This window comes from Amblyomma mixtum, chromosome 9 (assembly GCF_055824585.1).
Source record: "Amblyomma mixtum isolate Tamu chromosome 9, ASM5582458v1, whole genome shotgun sequence".
Taxonomy (NCBI): domain Eukaryota; kingdom Metazoa; phylum Arthropoda; class Arachnida; order Ixodida; family Ixodidae; genus Amblyomma; species Amblyomma mixtum.
Genome location: NC_143020.1, coordinates 21933745 through 21943781, shown reverse-complemented (window position 1 = coordinate 21943781; position 10037 = coordinate 21933745). Strand labels below are relative to the sequence as shown.

The 10037-nt window shown below is 50.1% G+C and overlaps 1 pseudogene; it reads right to left on the bottom strand.

Annotated features, from left to right (window-relative positions):
- Positions 1-3777: 3777 nt before the first annotated feature.
- Positions 3778-9688, bottom strand: LOC149328474 (uncharacterized; annotated as a pseudogene).
- Between the last annotated feature and the right edge of the window lie 349 nt (positions 9689-10037).

Below are 10037 nucleotides of genomic sequence, written 5' to 3'. Positions count from 1 at the left end.
AAAGAAGGCTTATTTCTGTTAATCTCTTGAAACCAGTAATTAGCGATCTTGTGTTATCAGCGGCACGCGCCAGAGAAGCAGTTATTCTATGTATGTTTGGGGAATAAGATTCCGCTTGCATTTGTTTTCTCCCTCCTTTTCTTCTATTTTTCCGATGAAGAAGCGTGTAGGATTTCGTTCCTCAATTAGACGGACGATACCAAACCCAAAGGAAACGAATAGCCTATATTAGGAACTACTATCGCTTCATAGCATTTGCCAGGGCCTCTGAAGCTTCGCCATGTTCGAAGGGCAGAGATAACCTGACAAATACGAGGCTATATGGTAAAAACATGTAGCTGCAAAATACCAAAAATCCAGTTCATTACCCACGCCTTCTTGTAATAAAGAACGAAGAAATAAAAAATTACCTGTTTAGCTTTCATAATAGCCACTAACATTAGTAACAGCTTCAACCATACATGCTAGAGAGAAATTACTGTATATCCACCATTAGATACGCAGAACTATGTACGCAGCAATACAAATTATTGGAAATTATGCTTTAGCAAATGAATGCGCCCGTCCAAATGTAGAGTATGCAAAATCCAAAGTTGGAGTCAAAATGATTGCTGATATTTCTGTAGTCCACATTAATTGTACGGGAAAAAAGGTAGGTAGATAATAAAGGAGTTTACATAACTAATGTAAGGCCTATAATGGTGTATGCGTGCACAGCATGGGACGCTTAAACTTAAAATGATGTTGATAAATTACAAAACATCCAAATCGTAGCTGTCCGTTTTGTTTTGAATACTTACAGCAGAACTTTTAATGTGTCAGCAGCGCAGAAGTCTTTTGAATTGATTTCACTGCAGAGGCGCATATACGTACTGAGACTGAAATTCTTCCATAATATATACTATTTTGAAACAGGCATTGATTGTGAGCATTAATTTTTGGCAGACGATATATCTGCAAGGAGGGACCACACTTTCAAAGTAAAGGAAATTAAATGCCTGAACTGACTTTAAAACATCAATTTTTTCAAAAACCATAAATGACTGGAAAAAGTAGCCACAGGAAGTAGTTTGTTTAGAAATTCTAATGAATCGTTTGCCGCTGTGCTGTAATTTTATGCTTTTGTTTGTTTGTGTAAAATTACACTGCAATGTATTTTCTGTAAGCATTTTTTTTTCCTTTTTACTGTCATTAGTTGCATGATTATGTTGTAACTGTCTCCCCCCACTGTAATGAATAAAGGCGCTGTGGGTAATGTGACAAATAAAAACCACATAAAAAATCATGAGTAGCTTCAGTATGAGGGAGGTTTTTTAACACTCGCCTAGAGGTTCGAGATTTTTTGATCCGCGGGATTCAGAACTTGGAAACATCATAGCATCCACCATTCTCAACTGGACACAATTTTTTTCTTTATTAGGCTATAGTACCTCAGGTCTCGACTTGAAACGGATCATCAGCTATTAAAACGTAGCCTTAGACAGCTACACACGTCGTGAAAACTCTTTACCCTTAACGGTGTTTTACGTAGGTGTACTTGCGCCAATAAAATAAAACACTCGTCAATCATTTTTCGGCTGACTTCACATCGTTTAAACGTCCCTCAAGAAAGTTGTAACATTATTTCTGCTGCTGTCATGCATCAAATTAACAACTGAATGCGTGACGTTTGAATAAGTGTTCTCGCTTAAAATTGGCAGCGCTGTAAAGAACTTGAAGTAGTAGTCAATACTCTCCAGCTGTTGCTTCCGATACTCTGAGTTCACGTGCTCCAGATGCTTCAAGGTTTTGGAAGATCAAAGACGCACCTAGAATGTGCAGCAGCCAAGACTTGAAGGTGGCAGCCAAAAAATTGGGCTCAGTACATTTTCCGAAAGCTGTATGTCGAGGAATAATGTGGTACGTACGTCTCTTCCTAGTTTCACTAAGGGAGTTGTCTATGCCGGCGCTCCTTCTCTGGGCTCTCCCCGAAAGCCGACGGTGGCGGCACCTATTCAGGGGGATGCTACCAGACGCTCCCAACGCTCTTATGCAGCCAGACCTTTCGGCGAGACGCCTTTGTTTTTCCGGACGGAATGTCACATCGGTCGTTGCACCCGTAAGTGCAACAGATGCTCGGCGTCGCCGCAGCGCGTGAAAAGCGTCCAAGCTGGCGAAATGCTTCCCGCGAAAACTGTGTCGCATGAAAAGAAAACGAAGCGCGGTTTCTACCCGGACAATGGCGCCGGCGTCTGCTGCGGAGCCAAGAGCGCGCGCTGCCTCGGCCAATGGAAGGCTCGATAATCCGGCGGGGCGCTAGGAGAGGAGAAGGGCCGGAAAGTTCAAAGGTCTTTTTTTTACTTTTGCTTTATTGAGGGGATTTACACATCTGCAGGCAACGGCGGCACGGGCGAAAACACAATGAATGTGAAGTTGTAAAAGATAAAATAAATGCCAACATTATTCACCAGTATGCAACAATTATTTTAGTGTAAGGGCTTTGGAAAGCGCCAACTGACACAGAACAGACACACAAACACCCGCCGCGGTGGCTCAGTGGTTATGCCTCTTGGCTGCTCACCCGGAAGACACAGGTTCGATCCCAGCTGTAGCAGTCGATTCGATGGAGGCGAACTTGTAGAGGCCCGAGTATTGTGCGATGCCAGTGCACGTTAAGGAACCCCAGGTGCTCGAAATTTCCGGAGTCCTTCACTGCTACGTCCCTCACAGCCTGAATGGTTTTGGGACGTAAAATCCAGTAAACGAAGCCAAACTAGAACACGCACACACACACACACACACACACACACACACACACACACACACACACACGCGCAACTGTGTGCCATAAAACCCAACACAAACTCATATTCGCGCGCGCACGCACACCCACACGCCGAAGTGCAGCTGTTTATTTTTAGCAAGGGACATGAGCATAAAACATACCACAACCACAACGTCGAACCCTGCGCGACATGATGGGCAGTAGATCTGTAGATCCGCGCCTTCACGCGCAAAAAAATACATAAAAAGACATTTTCTGCCCAGATGTACAAATTACAAAAACCTCAGTATTGCGCCCCTTCAGATAGTGAAATTCGGTTGTTCCTGAAATGAGCGCAAGGCCACTCACACATTGGCTATCTGGTGCAATCTTCATTGCAAATTGTTGAATAATGCCTCTTCTTTCATGGTCTTAGTTCCACTTTTAACCTTTGTCTTTTTAGTAATAGAATGCATTCGTATTGCTCCAGTGTGGTGCCAGATTTCGAGAATTTGCGGCTAGTTTACAGGCCCTCTAGTGCTATATTGGTCTCTTGTTTATGCACGCCCCTAATGGCCGACGTATGTTCATTTACAGATAAGAGGAATATTGTAAATGACGTTCTCGTCGCAGTGAATATAGGTTTTATAGGATCTGGCGCCACACCCGCGTTTATTTTTCTGTGTTACGTGTTCGTTCGCCTTCTTGTCCATTCCTGGTTTCTCAATTCAGTGAGAAGTGTTCTGAATATACGGCACTACAATAGGACGTCCTTCATAGCTTGTTTTATTTTCCTTTTTTGGAGTCTTCGATATCTCTCAACACAGTGTCCGCAAAGCTGCTTAGAAACTGTCCTGAATAGTCGCTCGCCTTCAATCGGCTGACCAGCTGATCAAGGCTCTGCATCATCCAGTGCGGGCACGATAATGTAACACCTCCTTTGACAATGTTTAAAGGGCCGGCATCAAAACGCAAAAAAACGGCTTTTTTGCTCTGGGCTTGGAAGACCCAGCAGGAGTGATTATCACCGCAGTTTATCTGGTAGCGACAGAAGGAGGAAGAGAACCGGAAGCTCTGGCTAGCACGGTAGAGAGATGAGCGCGTGCTAGACTATGAGTCTTCTCGTTTCCAGGGATACCGCAGTGCGCGGGGACCCAATGGATGCTAACGTGCTGACCGCGTGTGCGAAGCAGGCGTGCGTTATACCTTATCTTCTGCATTACAGGGTCCGTATAAGCAATGTTGGCGCCTGCCCGATGGGCAGCTTGAAAATGCGTGTGCACACGATGGTGGATGGGATCAGTTTCAGAAGAAACGGCGAGAGCCGATTCCAAGTAGTCTAATATGGCCGCCTACGATGACTGAATGGCGCTTCTGGCGATGTACGGTGGCATTGGCACTGACTCTCGGTTGTCTGGTCGTACCATGCAGTGGCGTTGTAAGTGTGGCTGCTGCCGTCTGCAGGGAATGCAGCGTCCGTGTACTAACGCGTTCGGTTGAGGGCAGTGAGCTCATAGTCTTAACATGGCTCTTGGCATAAGCCCGGTGCCGCATTTGGTGGTGCGCATGGATATGTATTGGAAGTAGCTTTCCCTCAGAAAGGGGCGTGGTTTTTTATGGTGGCCTCTTGCTGGGCAAGAAAACAGTTTGTGTACATCGTGCCCGAGGAGCAACAGTCTGGTCCGCTGCGTGTGGGTGTTGTTATGCCGGGACAATCGCCCAGATTCCAAATCTGCAGGCCGCAAACTTTCTCCTGCGAACGTCCCTTTGACAAGCCCTGGTGCTGCGCCGCAAGGCAACGTGCCCTAACGCTCCCTTGACAAGCCACGATGCTGCGCCGTAAGTCAGCAGGGTCTTAAGGAGAAGCATCGGCGAGCAGCGTGCCTGGACACGTCGCTGGGTGCCAGACTACGAGGCGCCCGTTTCCCTCTCCCCAGGGTGTCACAGCGCGCGGCAAAATTTGAAGCGGGTGGCCGGCGCGGTCGCTGGTTGGTCCTTTCAGACTGCCGTCGAGTGCTGCCTTTGGATTGGCCAGTTCTGAGGGGCCGCCGTTCCTCAGGCTATATAAGCCCCACCGATGCCGCTTGGGCAGCAGCTACAACTACCGGAGTGACCGAGTGACCGGCCCACCGTGAGTCGAGTCCTGCTCACGAGTGGAGTCGGGTGGTGTGACGTGCTGGTGTCTCTCTGATCGTCGCTGTGCGAGAACAGTCGCGTTGTATAGCTCTCGGCCCCCGTGCCGATGTTGAACTATATTATGCCCTGTACATAATGTATAAAGCATTTTCTTAGTCTCACCGACGCCTGACTCGGAGTCTTCGCTACCGCTAAGAGCTGGCAACGCTCAGTCACGAAACGGGTGGCGAGCGCAACGGGACCACCTCTATGGCACAACATTGGTGGCAGCGGTGGGATGCCCAAAGTCACAACATTGGTGGCAGCGGTGGGATGGCCAGTCACAACATTGGTGGCAGCGGTGGGATGCCCAAAGGCACAACATTGGATGGCAGCTATGGAATCGACCGACATCAGCTACCTCGGCGCGGTGAGTGCCTGAAGTTTTCCTCAAACGCCAGACTTTCTCTAACACAGGTTATGGTAGCTTAGAGAAAATTGGTGTAGCATTGTGTTAACCTTGTGTGTTTCAAGCCTAGGAAGAGTGTTTTGAAAAGGAAGGGATGCTGAAGGAGAAAATAAGGCAGTGTGTGAAATGCTTGCGCGTGGCTAACTAGTAGTGATATAGTAGTGTGCGGCAAGTATTTTCTAAAAGGGCAAACAGCAAGAGGCCATTGTGAACGATGGAGGGTTACAAGGTCAAAGAACTTCTCCAAATTTGTGAGGAGTTAAGCATTGATTTGGGCCCAGCAAAAAGAAAGAATGCGATCCTTGAGGTCATGAGAACCGAGGACGTGACGGCTGAGGAAGCCGAAGAGGCCTGGGCTGATGTCATTGAACGGCGTGAGCGGGAGGAAAAGAGGGAGAAGGAACGTCGCGAGGAGAAAAGGGAAGAAGAGGAGAGGCGGGAGCGCCAGGCGCTTAGAGAGCACGAGGTAAGAATGATGGAGCTGGAGCTCCTCGAAACCTCGCCAACGCCTATTCTTGCTTCTACGACAGTTCCCTCTAACGGTCCAAGAATAAGCGACCAACTGCCGCTCATGGTCGTCGGCAAGGATAGGGATAGATACCTCGAGAAATTGGAGCACGTGTGCAAGGGTAATGACATTGAGGCTCTAATCTGCGGCCCAGAGCGTGGCTGTGAGTCACATGACGGTGACGCTGAAGCGCCAAGCCAGAGCGCAGCGTTAGCTGTAAAGTGCGATGCTACAGAGATTACCGCTGCGATCCTGACAGATGAAGGCGTAGCGCCAAGATGTAGACCACAGGAGAGCGAGCAGCTGTTCTCTCCGGAAATTGAGACAGGTCGCTCTGAGTTCGCGACGGGCATTGGCGCACCAATAGCGCCAACAGAGAGTTCGATTGTAGGCGAGGAATGCTGTTCAGCGCTGCATCGAGACAAAGATCAGCTTAGTGAAGGTCAAACTCCAGCGTCTTGTGATAGACAGCCGGAAAACGAGCTATTGTGCTCAAAGGAAACAGCACCGAACGGTTCGTCAGGTGAACCGTCGCCTGACACTGCTAGAAAAGCGCAGGTTTTGTGGCTGCGCGAGCAAAGTCTTGCTCGGGACGAGAGCATGAATTCGTCAAGACCAGATTTTGCTGGTCAGACGAAGGCTGGCAGCTTGAATGATGAGGGCGCCGAAGTAACCGGAGAATCGCACAACAGATCCGCTAGGGCAGTTCCCAAAAAGCGACGGCGTAGAAGAAAAACCAATTTGAATGGTTGCGCTAAAAAGGGAAAAGTGCGGAAGAAGCTTGTACGATCGAGGGCCGACAATGTGCGTAGGAGCCCGAAATTGTCACCTTGGAGCCCAAGAGTTCGCAGGCGTCGCGTAAAACGAAAGCGGACTCACCAGGCGCAGCCTGGTCTAAAGCGTACTACGCCGCTGTGGAAGAACCGCAGAAGAATTCCTAGGATTCGGGACGGGCGTGATGGACTCCAGAGAAGGGTACGCGGTCGCCAGACAAAAGAGCGCCACAGTGCACGCGCTAGTCAGAAAGGGAAACGACATGACTGGGACCGAGAAATGAGGAAGCGCCCCTCTCGCTTTCGGCTTTCCAAGCGCTGCCTAGGCTTTGGACGCATGTCGCGGAGAGGCGTGACTAATCAGCCCGTCAGCTTCTGTGAAGCCTCCGCTGGTCGAGCGGCCGTCCGACCCCGACCGCGCAGGGCGCGGCTGAAGTTTGTGGATTCTAAGAATACATCTTTCTTGTATTTAGTGTTTGTTTTTTTGGTCATTCACTCAGATGTAAAAGGAAAGATGGAGGCAAACCAAAATTTGAGCTTCGAACTTAGAAACGAGCCGTATTCTTTCTCTAGCCTGATGGACAGAGTGCTTCATTGTTTGGGCGAGTTTGCATTGCCATACCTCGACGATGTTGCCATCTTTTCGGACACTTGGGAAGAACATCTCGAGCACTTGCGAGTCGTATTTTGCAGGTTGAAAGAGACAGGCCGTACTGTGAAACCAGCTAAATGTCACCTAGGTTACAGTGAAGTGACTTATTTGGGCCATGTAATGGGGCGCGGCCGGCGTAGACCTTCCGACATCAAGGTAGCCGCTATTGTAAACTATCCCCAGCCAACCACTAAGACGCATATAAAGGCCTTTTTAGGTTTAGCTGGATATTACCAACACTATGTGAGAGACTACTCTGACCTTGCCAGCCCGCTGACAGACGCGCTTCGAAAATCGGAGCCCGTTAAGGTGACGTCGGACTCGGAGGAAGAGAATGCGTTCTAAATGATGAAACAAGCCTTGAGCCATAAGCCGGTTCTAACGGCACCAGACTTTCCGAAAGGTTTCATCTTTGAATGTTACGCGAGCGATCGCGGAATGGGAGCGGTGCTATGCCAAGAAGATGCTAGTGGTCATGAACGACCAATTTTGTATTTGAGTTGCAAACTAAGTTGTAGGGAAGAGGCAGAGGAGAGAGAGTGCGCCTTCCTTGTGTGGGCAGTTAGAAGCTGGCTTGTTATGTCTCTGGTTCTGAATTTGTTGTGGAAACTGACCGCTCCCTCTAGCATGGTTAAGTAACATTTAGTCTTAAAGCGGTCGTTTGCTGAGGTGGAGCATGACCCTCCAGCAGCACAATCTCGTTGTCCGCTATAAGGGAAGGTTGAACGCGAACGCCGATGCTCTAAGTCGTGTATTTTAGGCCTCGCTTCTTTCAGTGACCTCCTCGTTACTTACCTTCTCTCGCTTTGCGACAAACTATCATGTTCAAAGGAAGAAAGGGGCAAAAATGAATGACCTCATTTGCTTCCTCAGTAGTGTGTTTTCGGTCCAAATGATTTCAAGGGGGCCAAGGTGATTGTCATTATTATTGCTGATTATTAAGTTCTCCTGCTATTTTGGTGTGTGGATACCTTGCAAAATGGTTGTTTGAACCTTGTGTACCAGATCGTACGCATGTCTCTTGTTGCAGCGGGAAAAAAATGGGGACAGCAATTTAGTTACGTTGATTTGGATTATGGCTTTGTCTGGTGTTTGACGGGAGACAGAGGGCACTTGCTCGTGTTGGGTGTTGCCTTTTGCCGGTCGGTTTTGTAGTCTGCAGAACGACCAACCATGACCAGTGGCCAGAAGCAAAGGGAATCGGAACGACCTCAGCGAAGCTGGTCGAGGTGCCTTGGCGACAACGAGGTGAACAGAGCTCCTGGCCTGCGAGTGGGACCTGGTGCTCGTGAAGTTACCTGGACGTGAACTTGGAAGAAGAGCCTAACGAAGATGCGCGCCTGGCATCCGAGCCACGTGGAAGCAGCTCGTCTTCCCGGCGCCTTATCTGATGGCGGGGGTGCTGTTATGCCGGGACAATCGCCCAGATTCCAAATCTGCAGGCCGCAAACTTTCTCCTGCGAACGTCCCTTTGACAAGCCCTGGTGCTGCGCCGCAAGGCAACGTGCCCTAACGCTTCCTTGACAAGCCACGATGCTGCGCCGTAAGTCAGCAGGGTCTTAAGGAGAAGCATCGGCGAGCAGCGTGCCTGGACACGTCGCTGGGTGCCAGACTACGAGGCGCCCGTTTCCCTCTCCCCAGGGTGTCACAGCGCGCGGCAAAATTTGAAGCGGGTGGCCGGCGCGGTCGCTGGTTGGTCCTTTCGGACTGCCGTCGAGTGCTGCCTTTGGATTGGCCAGTTCTGAGGGGCCGCCGTTCCTCAGGCTATATAAGCCCCACCGCTGCCGCTTGGGCAGCAGCTACAACTACCGGAGTGACCGAGTGACCGGCCCACCGTGAGTCGAGTGCTGCTCACGAGTGGAGTCGGGTGGTGTGACGTGCTGGTGTCTCTCTGATCGTCGCTGTGCGAGAACAGTCGCGTTGTATAGCTCTCGGCCCCCGTGCCGATGTTGAACTATATTATGCCCTGTACATAATGTATAAAGCATTTTCTTAGTCTCACCGACGCCTGACTCGGAGTCTTCGCTACCGCTAACAGAGCTGGCAACGCTCAGTCACGAAACGGGTGGCGAGCGCAACGGGACCACCTCTATGGCACAACATTGGTGGCAGCGGTGGGATGCCCAAAGTCACAACATTGGTGGCAGCGGTGGGATGGCCAGTCACAACAGTGTGCATGTCGAGAGGCTCTGAGAGTTCACTGAGATTGCTGCAGCTCTTGAGCGCATCAAGGCGTGTGTACCTCGAAAGTCCTGCGACGATGCGTCTGATGAGGACGCGAGTCCTGTGACGATGCGTTGTGATGGAACTTTATCGCACCGCCTACCTCACGGCAGTGGGATACCCCCTCTCTATACCTGCGCTTCCCCCGATGGTACTCACGCAACGAGAATCGGTCCTGCTGCGGCGGATTCAAACAGGCACCCATCTTACCCTTTTCTTGTTGAACCACTCTCATCGTGGTGGCACGACGCCACCTGTATCTGGCTCCTGCTCCAATGTGCAACTGCCGTGCGTATCGGAACCACTTGTTCTGGGAATGTCCTCTCTACACACCATCTCGTCTTCGAGCCCTGGCCACCGTTAAGCAGGGACAATGGCCTTCTTCTATCTGGACCGGGGCCTGCCCCGATACCTCGTCTCGGGATTGTGCCATCGAGCTCTGGCAGGCACTCCTCGTGTTCAGTCAGGACTCGTAGGCGACGCTGGTCGGTGATCGGCTCCACAGTGCTCACGATAGGCACGCAGCCTCTACTAAGTTCCCTTAGGACAAGAAA